General features: G+C 41.1%; 1 protein-coding gene across 2 annotated transcripts in view; it reads left to right on the top strand.

Annotated features, from left to right (window-relative positions):
• Positions 1-17,264, top strand: part of PTPRK (protein tyrosine phosphatase receptor type K) — a 516,066-nt gene that overhangs the window by 202,990 nt on the left and 295,812 nt on the right. The window lies entirely within an intron of this gene.

Raw genomic sequence — 17,264 nt, 5'->3', positions numbered from 1 at the left:
GGTGATGATGGGAGTTCTATGAATCTTTACTCTTTGCACAAATTTCTCTTAAAATCATTAGAAATTTAATTCCCAATTATTTCTGACTCCCCCAATTTTAGAATACTAAAGCTGAATTGTTTAAATAAGAGGGTTATATTGTGATGTGTTAGTTTAATTTGCAAAAAACCCGTCTTCCCTAATTTGGTGCTTTTTCTCACTTCTGTATGTGTGGGACCACACTTTTCAGAGGACTCCTGTCCATGTTCCGGATAAATTTACTGTAAATTGTTGTAGGAAATCATTAAGTAATACTTTCTCTGCAGCTGCTTTGAGTTCAGACCATTGTAAGAATAGCTCACCTTATTTTCACATACTTCAGCATGATGGTTTGCCACACCCTGGTGGAGGATGAATTGTTGTGACCTGCTAGACTCTGTCTTAAATTTATATTGTGATATTATTGCTAACAACCTCTTTCTCCCCCTCGACGGCGAAGGTGATACACATCTGTAATATATTTTGTGTTATATTTGAAATGAATTTGAACTCTGGTAACTCTGAGAAAAGAGTCTGTAAGTGAAAATTGTTTATGTTTGAAATGAGTGGTTTTAATGAAACAGCTAATGAAATGTTGGTTAATGTATCCTTTTGTAAGTGAAACATCTTCACCTAAGTTAGTTTAAAATAAAAAAACGTACTACACCTGCAAGAAAGTCAAAAGGCAAAAAGCCACCTTGAGGGCATTTTCATGCATGCTGGCAGGGCAAAATGGGAAAACCGGGCTCTGCCTCGTTGAACATCACTGCACCCAGGGCATGTGTGGAGTGGGCCCCACGTCAGCAAGTGGCCCCTGTCTTTTACAAACTTTTAAACAAACCTATTATTCCATATTTAAAAGAACTAGTTTAGCTAGTTATGTTGTCCTTTTCTCTTACTTTTTCTGATAGGAGACCAAGAAACCATCTTGAATAATAGGCTTTCAAGTTGTGGGAATGTAGACTTTTATTAGTTTTCATAAGTATTTTCCCTCCAGTTCTATAGCAGTACACTATAAAGAAGCCTGGGGCTGAAAGCACAGGCCAAAAATTTATCCTCCTCCTGTTGAGATCTTACCAGGAATTTCTAGTTATTGAATTTGTCACCCTTATCAGAAAATAACTTCTAAATCTCTCCTTCCATTTCGGTTTGGGCAATAAAGTCATAGATGTTGATTAGACAGCTAAGCGTGCCTTGATCTACAGAATTCTACAAAACATCATTAAAAGTATCGCAAGAACTTTCTATATAACCTAGTATTTAAGATCTGAGTATCTCGTCACTTGTCTCTTGTGTATTAAGGAACAAATATCCCCAAGTTCTGTATATATTTATTCAGGAAAAAAGTGCAGCGTACAAATAAGTTTGCCTTTGGGAAATACTTTGTCATAATACAAATAATTTCTGTGAATGAATATTGTTTTTGGAAAAGGTACATTAGTCATTAGAAAAATATAGCCCATGGAGAAATTGCAGTAACTTTCAAAGCAGTTATTGATTTTTTTTTAACCCTCTATATAACCAAAATACATGAAATAAAAGATATATAAATTAAGACTGGATATGTGGTAAGTTTAGGTACATGCAGAAATCTTAAATGATGAGTGTCAGGAAATAGGGTATTTTAGGTTATTGCACATGTACCTGGCTGTTTGGCTATGTCCAAGTGGTTTATGCCTTTCCTTGAGCCAGTTTACATAGGGCTAATGATCTTCTTGGTATGGTTGTTGTTGTTCAGTCGTTAGGTCGTGTCCGACTCTTTGTGACCCCATGGACCATAGCACGCCAGGCCTTCTTGTCCTCCACTCTCTCCCGGAGTGTGCTCAAGTTCATATTCATTGCATCGGTGATGCTATCTAGCCATCTCATCCTCTGCCGTCCCATTCTCCTTTTGCCTTCAATCTTTCCCAGCATCAGGGTCTTTTCCAGGGAGTTTTCTCTTCGCATTAGGCGGCCAAAATATTTGAGCTTCAGCTTCAGTATCTGTCCTTCCAATGAGCAGTCAGAGTTGATTTCCTTTAGGATTGACTGATTTGACCTCCTTGCAGTCCAGGGGACTCGTAAGAGTCTTCTCCAGTACCACAGTTCGAAAGCATCAATTCTTCGGCGCTCAGCCTTCCTTATAGTCCAGCTCTTACAGCCATACGTTGCTACTGGGAAAACCATAGCTTTGATTATATGAACCTTTGTCGGCAAGGTGATGTCTCTGCTTCTTACTATGCTTTCTAGGTGTGCCATAGCTTTCCTCCCAAGGAGCAAGCGTCTTTTAATTTCATGGCTACAATCACCGTCTGTGGTGATCTTGGAGCCCAAGAAAATAAAATCTGTCACTGCTTCCATTTCTTCCCCTCCTATATGCCAGGAAGTGATAGAGCCAGATGCCATGATCTTAGTTGTTTTAATGTTGAGTTTCAAACCAGCTTTTGCACTCTCCACTTTCACCCTCAACAAGATGCTCTTTAGATCCTCTTCACTTTCTGCCATTAGGGTGGTATCGTCTGCGTATCTGAGGTTGTTGATAATTCTCCCAGCAATCTTAATTCCAACCTGTGATTCATCCAACCCAGCGTTTCTCATGATGTACTTTGCATAAAAATTAAATAAGCAGGGCGACAATATACAGCCTTGTCGTACTCCTTTCCCAATTTTGAACCAATCGGTTTTTCCATGTCCGGTTCTTACTGTTGCTTCTTGACCCTCGTACAGGTTTCTCAGGAGACAGATAAGGTGGGCTGGTACTCCCATCTCTTTCAGAATTTGCCAGAGTTTGTTGTGATCCACACAATCAAAGGCTTTAGCGTAGTCAGTGAAGCAGAAATAGACGTTTTTCTGGAATTCTCTTGCTTTCTCCATGACGCAGCGAATGTTGGCGATTTGATCTCTAGTTCCTCTGCCTCTTCGAAACCCAGCTTGTACTTCCGGTAGTTCTCGGTTCACATACTGCTGAAGCCTAGCTTGTAGGATTTTGATCATAACCTTGCTGGCATGTGAAATGAGCGCAATTGTGTGGTAGTTTGAACACTCTTTGGTGATGCCCTTCTTTGGAATTGGAATGTAAACTGACCTTTTCCAGTCTTGTGGCCACTGCTGAGTGTTCCAAATGTGTTGGCATATTGCGTGCAGCACTTTAACAGCATCATCTTTTAGGATTTTAAATAGCTCAGCTGGAATACTGTCATCTCCGCTAGCTTTGTTGTTACTAATGCTTCCTAAGGCCCACTTGACTTCACTCTCTAGGATGTCCGGCTCAAGTTCAGTGACCACACTATCATGGCTATCAGGGACATTAAGATCTTTCCTGTATAGTTCTTCTGTGTATTCTTTCCACCTCTTCTTAATCTCATCTACTTCTGTTAGGTCCCTGCCTTCTTTGTCCTGTATCATGCCCATCTTTGCACAAAACATTCCCTTGATATCTCCAATTTTCTTGAAGACATCTCTAGCCTTTCCCATACTATTGTTTTCCTCGATTTCTTTGCATTGTTCATTTAAGAAGGCCTTCTTGTCTCTCCTTGCTATTCTCTGGAACTCTGCATTCAGTTGGATATATCTTCCCCTTTCTCCCTTCCTTCTCGCTTCCCTTCTTTCCTCACCTACTTGTAAAGCCTCATCAGACAGCCACTTTGCTTTCTTGCATTTCTTTTTTTAATGGTTTGCCTTGGATTCGTACTGAGATCATTCTATCATTTTTGAGATTGTACCCCAGTACTGCTTTTCCCACCCTTTTGTTGACTATGAGTGCTACTCCATTTCTTCTAAGGGATTCTTGCCCACAGTAGTAGATATAATGGTCACCTGAATTAAATTCACCCATGCCTGTCCATTTTAGTTCACTGATTCCCAAGATGTCGATGTTTAATCTTGCCATCTCATGTTTGACCACCTCCAGTTTACTTTGATTCATTGATCTTACATTCCAGGTTCCTAAACAATATTGTTTTTTTCAGCATCAGACTTTCTTTTCACCACCAGACACATCTACAGCTGAGTGTCCTTTCGGCTTTGGCCCAGCCGCTTCACTCTTTCTGGCGCTACTTGGAAATTCCCTCTGCTCTTCCCCAGTAGTATATTGGACACCTTCCGACCTGAGGGGCTCATCTTCCGGCATCCTATCTTTTAGCCTTGTGATATGTTCCATGGGGTTTTCTTGGCAAGAATACTGGCGTGGGTTGCCATTTCCTTCTCCAGTGGACCACATTTTGTCAGAACTCTCCATCATGACCTGTCTGTCTTGGGTGGCCCTGCATGGCATAGCTTATGGCTTCACTGAGTTACGCAAGCCCCTTTGCAACAACAAGGCAGTAATCCATGAAGCCACAAATGCAACTTCATATTGTTATGCTCACCCAACTTCTCCAAATGGTGCTGAGTTCCAGGGGTTTAGTACTTACTCACATTTTGTTTCTTTTGGAAGGAGGTCACTGGAGACTTCTTGGCATTTTGTAATATTTGAGGGTGTTTGTTTTTACAAATATACAGTCTGAGCATAGGTGGAGGTACAGCTTAAACTCTCTAATGGTCAGCCAAATCCACTCCTCCACCTCAGACTTGCAATGAGAAGTGGCCCCAGAAATTCGTAGGAAGCTCAAATTCAGCTCTCCATGGCTCTTTCTCAAAAACTGTGGTCTGTCATCTTTGTTCCCTTTCAGAAACACCTAGGTTACATCATCCTTAGCTGAGTGGAGGGGCTGATCTGTTTTTGTCCCATTCAGGAGGCTTCAGGAAGATCATGCTATCAGGACCTGTCATCTAACAATTAGCTGCCATGGAGACACATCACTTCAATATCCTGGGCTACTGAGACTCCTTTGTCAAGTCCAAGACTCCTGAAAGGATAGCTTTAAGGCAGATTTTTTTTAACCACAATTCCCATCACAGCCAGCCAATATAGCCAATACTGGCTAATGGGAGTTGTAGTCTGAAATGTCTGGAGGTCACCAGATTGTCTAGCCCTGCCTTAAGGCAACCCACGGTGCTAGTCCTATTCATAGAACTCTGATAGTAAAACCCATTACAGTATGATGTGGGGTGCGCAGACTTAGGCCTGTTCATGCAGTCCTTGCCTGCGTCTTTCAGCGGAAGGAACTGTGCCAATTAGGCCTACAGTGCACATGAACCTAGATGTTGAGCACTCACCTCACATGTGCCCTGAGGTGCATTTGTGGAGAAAGGCTTCTTCTCCACAGGCACCTTAGCTTACTATGTGTGGAAACTCTACATGGATTTTATGGGCATCAGTTATAGGAGGGTAGATTTCAGATGAACCTTTGTGGACACCCTCTTAATTTTTAAAAGAGAATTTTAAAAGCCTGCCTTAATATTCCCTGACTTTTGGCAACGCGAAGTACCAAGTTGCACTATTTTAATCTAATTTGTCTTTTTGTAAATTGCAAAAGGATATTTTCCTGCAAGCTTTTTGACTTGCCCACCTCATCACCGTACAGGTGAGGCTGGACTTCCAACCCCCTTCTACCCCAGCCAGCATGGCTGGGATGGCACGAGTCGTAGTTCACCAACATCTAGAAGGCCACAAGTCCCTCCACTCCTGGTTTATATTAACATAAGATGAAACCCAATCAACTTGTTTGGGTCGGTTCCTGGAAAACCAGATATCCTATGGTCGTCTAGCCACTGTCTAGCAGCCATAGGATTGCTCCCTTAAGATCTTGAGCAAATAAAAATGTCTTAACCTGACACAGTCACCTTAGCAAAGAAGGTACCAGGAAAATCTTGCTGGACAGGTATTCTATATGCAGGGTTCCATAACTGAAAGGACCTCTCCCCAGTTGCCGCTTGGATGCAAGCAGATAAGGGCCTCTGACAGTGGAATCCTATACATGTCTGCTCAGAAGTAAGCCCCACTAAGTTCAATGGGCCTTTCTGTCAGGTAAGTGCATATAAGATTGTGACCTGAAGTTCTTAATTCCTGGGCAGGTTCTGAAGTGAGTAAGGCAGTCCTTTGATATCCAAGTCCCAAGCCATAAAGTGCTTGAAAGGTTAAAAGCTGGTAACAGGGACCAGAGGCTCTGATATAACACTGGTAAGAAGTTCCTGTGGCTAATACCAAGCACTGTGTTTTGAAGTTGCTGAGTAATCTTCAAAGCAATGCCATGTTAAACACACACTGTAGTAATCTAATCTGGATGGGCAACAGTAGCTAGAGCAAGTAGCTAGAACTTTTTGGGGATCAAAATTTGGAATTTTGAGAAAGTGTTGTGGGCACACTCAAAAACTGGCTGCCATTGGAGTGGGGCTTGCCCATTCATAAAATGACCTTTGCTTTGGTCACCAAACACTAATTTCCCAGAAGACAAATGGTGAGATACAAGGAAAGTAACTCAGGGAAAAGTAATTTCATCAAGAAACTGAGCATAAGGCAAAGGTGGAGGCTGATCTCCAAAACACAAAACCACTCTTGATCCCAAAGAAAGTGATGCTGGAGTAGGGATGTCGGAGAAATCCACAATGGATTAACATGAGTTCAGATTTCTATGAATTGAACTTGTGGTTTCTGCAGTGGAACAGCTTTTTCTGCGTCACATGGATTCCACGGACTTGTGGACTGTTTTTTCTTTTTTAAAACTTTTTGAGGGGATTTGTGCAAGTGCATATTAATGCAAATGTGCATGTACAAACAAATGAGATTCTCGTGATTTCATCAACGAGCAGACAACAGAACGAACGACACCTGACAAACCATGAAACATAGATGGAATGGATTTAACAAAATCTGTACATCCCTATGCTGGATGATAGCATTTTGCATTGTAGCATGCCAGTATCCCAGTTAAAAATAATTAATTAAAAATCTTAAGAAACAAAATAAATATCAGAAGGGGCAGGAAGCCTCTCCATGATGACTGCAGCTATGCACCCGCCTGAGCTGATGAAAGGCTCTTCATATCACAGATGTCCTCTGGATATCTAAAGTAAGGACTGGATATAAGCTGTGGAAGTGATTTTAAAGGAGTGTGCAACCCTGTCTAAAACAGGCTAAGCTCCACCTTTGAGGTGGAAGCATTCCTGGGTTATGGAAGCATTGGCAGTGGTGAGTGCTAGGCATTTAAGCCTTGTTGGATCCTTGTACTGATGACCATCATAATTTGTGCTAAACTCCCCCCATTAAAAAAAATAAAGTACAAATAAAAAAATCACTCCTTTGCTTCCTGTATAATATTGTCATGTTCTCCTGAGTGCTGTCTGGTAGATTTTCCTCTTAGAAAAGCTCACTAGGGTTCTTCATGTTAGCTGGTTTGACATAATGCCAAGCTGCCTACACATATATTGACATGGTGAAAATAATTGCTGCTATGTGATGTGTCACAGCAGAATGCTTTTTTTAAAAAAATGTAGGCTTGTCTTTCTGGTTGCATAAACCTCTTTGCTCTCAATCAGGTTGTCAGTGTGTAGTATTAAGTGCTATTTAGAGGATTTCTGCAAATCTGTTGGTTTTGTTTGTAAGGTTGCCCTCTTTCATCTTTTATTGTCATTTTTCCTTCTTGATATAGACTTCTCAGACTGCTCATTATTCTCGGTATCAAAGGAAAATAGCTGACCTTTGTTTCCAAGCACACAAAAAAAGACTGGATATTTAGAACTGGAAAGCTAGCAACCTCCATCAGAGCTTTTGAAGAATAGCACTACAGAATCAATGTGCTTCTGTTATAAGCTACAAGTGGAATTGCAGTGGGCTTTCCACAGTACCAGGGCCTTAGAGCAGTGTGTGTGTGTATGTATTTATCCATAGCTGTGTAGGCAGGCAAAGGGAAATTCCTCCCTCCCCTTCCCTAATAGACTGCTAAAGAAAGTGAGTTTGGACAGTTGACTCTCTAAGATTTGCATGTGCATACACACTGAACAGAGAAGTGGAGAAGCTGTGCGTGGGATATTTCAACTCACTCTTCCCCCAGACAGGGGAAGGAAGTTGGCTGCTGGCTTATTCTGAACGTGCTTTGCGATTTCATTATTATTTGGTTTAACTGAGGGAAGGCAGCACATGCTGTTCCTCGTCTTGCTGGTGCTAGCAAGCCAGGCTCCGTGCTGACAGTTATCCTCCTCTTCCTTGCCTCCATTTATCACTTGGTTTCACCACACTGCGGGGCCAGGAGGCAGGCTGACTGATGGGTGCACTGCCTCCTCACTTTCCTTCCTGCCTTTTGAAGAGGGGCAAATCGCTTTCTCCAGGTGTTTGCCTGTTCACAATTTGCCCACTCCCCATAATTGTTCCCTTGTTTACATTCTAGACTGTCACCTCTACCAAATAACACCCCCCCTCCGCCGCCAGCCCTCCACATGCCCAGCCTTCCCCATTTGCATTAAGAGAGCACCAATTTCCTAAAGTGGTGGTCATCCTTAATTTCCTCTAGAACCATTTAAGCACTTCACAAACAACAACGGCCTGGGGGCAGAGTATCCAAAGCCGGTGAAGCAACCTTGTGACCTCCAGATGTTTTGACTACAGCCTCATAAACCCTTACCATTGGCCATGCTGGCTGGGGTGATGGAAGTTGTAATCAATATCAAAATAAAATCCAGTTACAACAATATCTACAAAGCATAAAAATAGAACAGCATAAAACAGAATCATAAAGACAGTGCAACAGCAGACCACTGGGTTGGAGAGAACAGCTCCAATGCAAAAGGCCGGGGGGCGGCGGCGGGGGAGAGAACTGAAGCAACACTTAGCTCATACCAAATACCTCTTTAAAAATCCCGTATTCAGTGTTGAAACTAGGTGCCCATCCCCACAAGAGTATTTCACAGAATTGGCACCCCAACCAAAAAGGCTCTGCTCCTTCATTTATTTGTATCCTGCTTTTCCCTCTGAAAGGAAGTCTAAAGCAGCAAATATTATATACAAATGAATACAATAATATGAAAATACAGGCAAACTACATGAAAAAATGTTGAGGACCCCTGACATATAGGAATTTACATATATTCTAGTAATAAACAACTTGGCAGATTAAATGTCTTATCTTCCACAACTTGGAAAAGCAGCCTCCGAATAGTGGATCTTGTCTTCCTGACTCTCTATAGTTAGCCTAAGTGAATCTAACATTTTCTTATATTTTGACTAAACACAAGTACAGGCTTCATCCATTTTAAAGTGTGGTGGAAGTGGTTTGAATGTACATTCACAGCATTCTGAGACATTGGTTTTCTTTTCAGGATAGCAAACGTGTGTCAAAACTTCTTCAACCGCACTAGGAATATCCGTCTGTTTTCACCCTAAGATAATGAACTGGTTCACACATGCATATTCATAACTTGATAACTGCAACACCTAATGATTATTTCTATTCATAAATGCAAATCACATCACAGGCAGGCATTTCATATCTCATCCCCTCACATCCTCCTCAAACACATTCAGTTGCTACTCATCAAGTGTAGAGAAATCAAGTGATGTACATACATGAATGTGCAAACAGGCTTGTTCTGGAATGTCACTGAAGGTTGCTTATGGATGTAGATTTTTTAAAAGGTTCCTATCTGGCACTCTCTTTTTATATAATGTGGTAAGTGCAGGGAAAAATTTCACATTCTTACCCACAAAACATAACTTCAGTTTAAATATGTCAAACGAAGGCCAAACACTTGGCATGATATAGCTTTTGTACTAAGTTGCATGCCCTATATGCAGCCTCCCTTTAAATGCTTTCTCCTATCTTATACATGAGCCTGCCATTATTTGTAGCTACTGGAGTAGCTTTCTATATGCAACAAGCCATCTAATAAAACTGTATATAGAGTTCTGCTTTATGTGCAAAAATTAATTGGTTCTTTCACACTGACAAATGCTGGTGGCTTTCTTAATTAAATCGTGCAAGTTAAGGAAATTGCATTGTCAGGTTGTTTATTGGTGTATGAAATCCATCTGGCTTTGCTTAATATTTTCCTTTTGTATTGTAGTATTTTTTCTTGTAACAACTTGGATGCAACTAAAAACAATCATGGAAAGTTGATTGTATTTGATTCAGTCTGGAAGACTACATCAGGACCATGCTGACAGAGCCTCACATTTCCTTAGCTGAAATGCCATGTTTCGTTTGTTTTAATTATAGGCCCAATAGGTGTACCAGGAGGCAAATTGGTCTCACGTTACAAGCTCTAATGATACTGAAACATTTCAGCAATGAATCTCTGACTTAGGTTAACACAGGTAAAGCAGAGATAGAAGTGTATGGGTCTTTATATAGATGTTACAGCAAATGTTCAAAATTTGATTGTGTTCTCATTCACATATGCATGCTGGCACTCCCAGATGCATTTCATGAATACCCATATATATATATTTCTCCACTCATCAGGCTTGTACTGTTGAAAGTTGACTATCACATTTTAGTGACTGTCGATATTCACTGGTGTTATCTTTTAAGACATTCACAAAATTTGTCTGAGATAGCTAATATCCACATATGAGAGCCAGTCTGGTAAAGTGGCAAGAGTGTTGGACTGTGAGCTGGGAGATCTGGGTTCTAGTCCCCACTCAGCAATGGAAGCTCACTGGGTGACTTTGGGCCAGTCACAGGCTCTCAGCCTAACCTACTTCACAAGGTTGCTGTTGTGTGGATAAAATGGAGAGGAGGAGGATAATGTAAGCCGCCTTGGGTTCCTTGCAAGAGGAAAAAAGGCAGGATATAAATGCAATCAATCAGAAAGAAAGAAAGAAAGAAAGAAAGAAAGACAGTCAACAACATTCACCAAATGGAGATCCTTGTTCTTTGAAACCTATGTATGAAATGATAGATAACTAATATTAAGAACATTCAGCAAATTGAGATGCTCACTCTTTGCAACTTATGTTTGAAAAGCCAGATAATAATATTAAAGTGGTACTATTGGGTTTTTTCAATCTTCCAAGAAAGAAAGACAACACTCCATTCACCCATCACTTCTCCCTGTATTTATCACAGTATTGAGATTACCCTTTTCCATCATGGTTACAGTAGCTGTTTGTAGCCTAAGTGGGAGTAAAATGCCCTGTTGAACAGTAATATAAGGAGAGATCCCTGTGAAGCAATTACATTTTTCCTCTGAGCATCCAAAATAGATTTCTACTGCCCAACAACACCCTGAAATCTTTCATCAGTGCTAACCCAAGACATTTTTCTTCCTGGAGCAGATCTCAAATGTCACCCCATCCCTGCTAAGGCCAATACTTAAAACATACCTTGGTGCACCACTCAGACTCTAATTCCTGCCTTTATCTCCTTCCCACCCACCTTTCTGGTGCTGCAAGAAGCAGGTAACTTCACCCTGCTGTATAGAAGCCCTTGCCTTATGTTTAGAAGGCTAATAAGATGGGGGTTTCATCTACTCCTAGTCCTGCAGATAGAATAGTGGCAATAAAGTGTATTGTTTAAGGGTAATAAGAATGAGCAGCAAGACCAGAGTTAACTGGTTGCACTGGAAACTTAAACAGCTTTATTCATGTGGATCTTAGAGTCACAACAGGGAACTTAATGTAACTCATCTCAAGCTTTTTTGTTCTAAAACATGTTCAGAGCTAGTGTAGTGAATAAGTTACTGGGCTGTGAATCAGAAATGCTCTCTCTTCCCCTCCCCCATCCCCTAATCTACAATAGGTGGATAAAAACCCTCACTTACATGGTAGGATGTTGTAAGGATTACTGAGTTAATGTATATGAAGCACCTTGAATGCTCAGAAAGTGGTATATAAATGCTTGGTGGTGTTGGTATTCTTATAATACATTTTACTTACTGGTTCTGTGTTCATGAACTTAGAAGAAATGTAAGGAATATCTGCCTTCATAGTGGAAGCATTCAGACATCACACAAAAAAAACATGGTTTATTGTGATAGGAGTAAATCCAATTTTCCCCAGGGCTCATGCACTCCCCCTCCCCCTCCCCCTGCCAGCATGGCCATGTTTCTCTTTCTGATTAACCACAGCTTGTTGTGTTGTCTTAATCCAACAAACTGTGGTTAATCATAATTATGGTTTGTTGAAACAAGCTAGCTTCAAACTATGAGATATGAAAATGGCATGTTTCAACAAGCCACAGTTAAGATTAACCACAGTTTAGGGTTTAGATGATGCACTGAATTGTGCTTAATCTAAAACTGAAGCAAAATTTTCTGATCTCTTCGCAATCTTGCTGGCTGGTGGGAGGCTAGGCTCATTCCTGTCATGATAAACCACAGGTATTGTGAAATCTGAACGTGGTACCTGTCTTCGTATGCATCTCAACAATTTTATTTGAAATGAGTGTAAATATGTGGGGGAGGGAACAATGCTATCCTCTCTCTAATGTGGATTTCTTGATGATTTTGTCACATCACATTTGCATGCGTCATTTAGTTTAATCAGTACAACAAAGGTCACTACTGCTTCAGTTTGTCAGTGATGATTATTGTTAAAGGAGTTCACCCCAATTACTGTTGAAATCACAGTTAATGAAGTCAGCAACTTTTCATTTTGGGATTTTTATTGGTCAAGTTGATGATAAAGCTAAAAGAAGCAGCAGCAGCATCCAATAATTAGTGGAAGGCAAAGATGAGAGCTTGTTGCAAAATGTAGGTTTAAATGTGTGTGTTTTCTCTGTAGATTGCCTGAGGTAGTTGTGAATATTTATGAATTGTTAGTTAAACATTATAAAAATGATTATCAGCTCAACATGAACAAATTATGAGATATTTGAGATGAGGGAGATGGAAGCTGAAAGCGGGTGAGGCCCAGCAGGCAATGTGACTTATAAATTTACACTTTTCCGATACAGACCCAAGTATAAAATAAACTTTCCTAGTGCCTGTTGAGAATGGCACGTATGTAATTACAATAGCTTCTTTTCTTTGCAAAATGCATGGATGTTTTTGGCCACTTTAATATATTTTGCAGAGGAGCAGCAACTTAAAACTTATTTGTTTGTTTGTTTGTTTGTTTATTGCATTTCTATACAGCCCAATAGCTGAAGCTCTGTTCACAACAATTAAAACAATAAAATACAACATGATAAAATACAATATAAACGTTTAGAACTGCAGTATAAAATAAACCTAAAAGCCAAAATAAAACCCAGCAGCAAAGAAACAATTTAAAATACAGTAACAGATTTAAAACAACAGAAACTGAAAGACTCAAATGCCTGAAAAATAAGGTCTTCACCTGGTGCCAAAAAGAGCACAATGTAGGTGCCAGGCAAGCCTCTCTGGGAAGCTCATTCCACAACTGTGGTGCCACAACAGAAACGGCCCTCTTCTTAGTAGCCACCCACCTTATTTCTTTTGGTCAGGGGTCCTGGAGAAGGACCACTGAGGACAATCTTAGGGTCCAGGAAGGTATATATGAGAGGAGATGATCCTTCAGGTAACCTGGCCCCAAGCCATTTAGGACTTCGAATGTTAATAACAGCATTTTCAATTGGGCCAAGAACTGGGCTGGTAGCCAGTGCAGATGGAAAAGTACTGGCATAATATGATCATATTGGCCACTCCCTGTTAACAATCTCACTGCCAGCTGAATTTTTCCGGACTGTTTTCAAAGGCAGCCCCATGTATAACACATTGCAATAATCCACATGAGGAGTTAGCAGAGCATGGATAACTGTAGCTAGGCTATCTTTGCCTAGATAAGGACATAGTTGGTATATCAGCCTAAACTGATTAAAGGTGCTCCACGCTACTGAGTCTACCTGTGCCTCTAGTGACAATGCTGGATCCAAGCACGCCCCTACGCTATGAACCTGATCCTTTAGAGGGAGTGTAACCTCCTCCAGAAGGTTGAACATCACTTAGCTGGGCAGACAAACCACCCACTAACAGTACCTCCACCTTGTCTGGATTGTGCCTCACTTTATTGGCCCTCATCCAGTATCATGCTCAGGCACTGATTCAGAACTGCCACTGTTCATCTGGATTTGATGAAAAGAAGAGATAATGCTGGGTGTCATCTGCATATTGATGACACCTCAGCTCACACCTCCAGATAATCTCATCCATTGTTTCATGTAGATGTTGAACAGCATGGGGGATAGAGTAGAGCCCTGTGGAACCCTATAGCATAGCTGCCAAAGCACAGAGCAATAGTCCCCCAGCACCACCTTCTGGAATTGGCCATCCAAATAGAAGCAGAACCACTGAAATGCAATTGGTCCAACTCTCAACCCAGACAACCTATCCAGAAGGATACTATGGTCGATGGTATTGAAAGCCACTGAGAGATCCAGGAGAATCAATAGGGTTGCATTCTCCCTGCCCCTCTCTTGGCAAAGGTTGTCCCACAGGGTGACAAAAGCAATTTCCATTCCAAAATGAGGCCTGAAGCCTGATCGAAATAGGTCTAGAAGATCTGTTAAATTCAAGAGAGTCTGGAGTTGACCAGTAACCATCCTCTCAAGCATCTTGCCCGGAAAGGGGATTTTGGCTATTGGACTATAGTTGTTAACAACATCCGGGTCCAGCTTAGGCATTTTCAAGAGTGGCTTATTACTGCATCATTTAAAGAGGGTGGCACACTCTCTCAAGGAGAAATTTACAACATCCTGGACCCAACTAGATATCCCCTCCCTATTAGATGTAATAAGCCATGAAGCACAAGTGTCAAGCATACAGGTAGTCACCCGGATTTGGCCAAGGGCCTTGTCAGCATCCTCGGGCCTCAACAACTGAACCAGATTCTATTATAGTGCCCTGGGACCTTTTCTAGTGGAACTGCATTAATTGTGGTATCCATTCTGTGTCTTCAAAATACCTTGCAAACTTGTCACAGTATGCTATTAAAGGTTCCACCATCTCTCTCCTTGGCCCAGATTGTAGCCGGCTATGAACCACTCCGAAAAGCTGTGCTGGACGAAACTGAGAAGATGCAGTGGTGGTGGAAAAGAACTTCCTTTTTGCCACAGAGTAGAATCGATAGTGAGTTCTAACCCGTGTTCGGTCAGACTTGGCCTGAGTTTTCCTCCACCTGCATTCTAGCTGTTTTCATTCTTGCTTCATTGCCCTCAGCTCAGGTGTGTACCAAGAAGCTGGCCAGGCTCTGCTCAGAGGGAGAGGGTGCTTGGGTGCGATAATGTCAACTGCCCGAGTCATCTCTGCATTCCACAGAGTGACCAGGGCTTCAACAGGAGCACCAGCTGTATCAGTAGGAAAATCCCATAGAGCTCTCTGGAAACTATTAGTTTGCAGGGGTAGACCATTTAATAGGTCCCCCACCCTTGCACATGCAACATTCTCAACTAGATGTGGGGCAAAAGTGTTTTGTACTTGAGCATCTCTACTTGTGATATAAAATGTAACTAGTACCACCCTAGTGGCATTGCCCCTCCTTATATTGTTGCACATTCAGGTCTGTGTTTGTATATGAAAGTAAGTGTATTTTGTCATGTAGGAAAAATAGTGGCAGTACTTAAAACAAAAAATCCAAATGGATCTGTTTACAGAAGGTTGTGAGGGGTGGTTTACAATGTATGTAATGGAACAACAGTGTGCTAGTGTTCCCCTCCCAACCCCATGTCACAAAATGTGTGGGTTCTGGCCCGTTTTAGATGTCTGGTGAGGGTCTTGATGCATATAGTGCATGTGTGTACAGTGGAGCAGGTGCTGTGGTGGCAGACTCTGCCTTATTGTATGTGCACCTGGAAATTTGCAAAGGTAGGCTTCTCACATCAGGTGGACAGGCGCCTATGCATGCATGCACGCACACACATTTGTGTTGGAACATGTGCGGGACAGAAGTGGAACCTGCCCTCCCCTGCCATACATTAGTTTATCTGCAGAGGGACCCCAACAAATGTCTGAAAGGGGCTAAAGTGAGTATGTACCTACTCCTTTATGTGGGCTAAAAAAAATTACTGTAGTTAGTTAGTAACTCAAGCCACTACTGTCATATGCCTCTGTAAACTAGAAAAGCTGGTTATGTAAGTTGCACTGTTGTGAGGACAGAGAAATTTGTAAAGCATTTTAAAGAGTAAACATGCTACGTAAAGGAAGCTTTTAGTAAACAGTCTAGTATTTCATAGAATCATAGGGTTGGAAGGGGCCTACAAGACCATGGAGTCCAACCCCCTGCTCAGTGCAGGAAGCCCAATTCCTAGGCTGTCTGCCATCGAAGGACTAACCAGGGCTGACCCTGCTTAGCTTCCAAGATCAGATGAGATCAGGTGCATCCAGCCCTTTGCTCCGTTTCAGAGATCTAGCTGTTACATATTTATTCAGTTAACAAAAAAACCCTTTTGGTTTAACGTGTTTTGGAAGGGCTTTCCATGTTCACTCAAAATGATGGGACATTTACAGCTGTTAATAGTCTGTGGGCCAGAAGGGTTGGTTATTACCACCTTGAATGAAGAAAATGGTAGGGTTTTTTTTTTAATCATTTGTGACCCTAGTAAAATTATTAGCCACTCTGGCCTTCTGTAATGAGTAGCTTTCACTGAAAAAAAAATCATAATTGTGTGCAGAAAAAGAAAAAAGAAAACAAAGAAGAAGCCCAAAATACATAACACTTGTTTGGGAGTACAAGTTTGACACATTTGCCCAATGTGAGCCCCAAAAGGGCTCAAAGTGACCAGAAAAGATCCATAATGTGTTGCAATAATTTCAGTAGCATAACTGAAAAGGTGCAGAACACACAGTGCAAAATCTGTAAATCAGGCATGGAAATAATCTTGTTTTTTAAGATTTCACTTATGGATAAAATTGTTCATAGTGGCTGAGGTGATCTGTCTTCAGTATATTATACACCACATTTTCCGCCATTTAGCCTATTATCTGATACTGATCAAATGGTTTGTCATAACTCTGTTGAGGTAACATTCTCTGTGTACAATAATACCCAGCACACAAACACACTTTGATACTTCCAAATACTTGGATCTTTAAATGGAGTAGTTGGTACCATCTTGAGCGATTCAACTAGATACTTTTTCTTAAATAGTCTGTGACCTTAGTAAAATTATAAGCAATGATGCCCCACTGGTAATTAGTAGCTTTCACTGAAAAAACATATTTATTGTGTAAAACAAAGAAGAAGCCAGAAATACATTATACTCAAATCTGAGCACAGGTTGACAAAACAAGTTGACAAATGCAACATACTGTAGGTGAAATAAAAGTAAGAGAAATGAAATGATGCCAATATATCAATACCATACCTGCATTCACAAATCCACAAAAACAGCAAAGTTGAGGTACAATGTTTTCTCAAATGTTTTAACTAATTATAAAAGTCATTATTAGGATTCTCTCCTTCAAGGATAGATTGAAAGTGCTCTTCACCAGTTTGG

The sequence above is a fragment of the Heloderma suspectum genome, chromosome 1 (assembly GCF_057233095.1).
Source record: "Heloderma suspectum isolate Gila_16-S chromosome 1, 16-S_ref, whole genome shotgun sequence".
In the NCBI taxonomy this organism is placed as follows: domain Eukaryota; kingdom Metazoa; phylum Chordata; class Lepidosauria; order Squamata; family Helodermatidae; genus Heloderma; species Heloderma suspectum.
The sequence above is the reverse complement of the archived record's forward strand: the minus strand, read 5'-3'. Positions and strand labels throughout refer to the sequence as shown.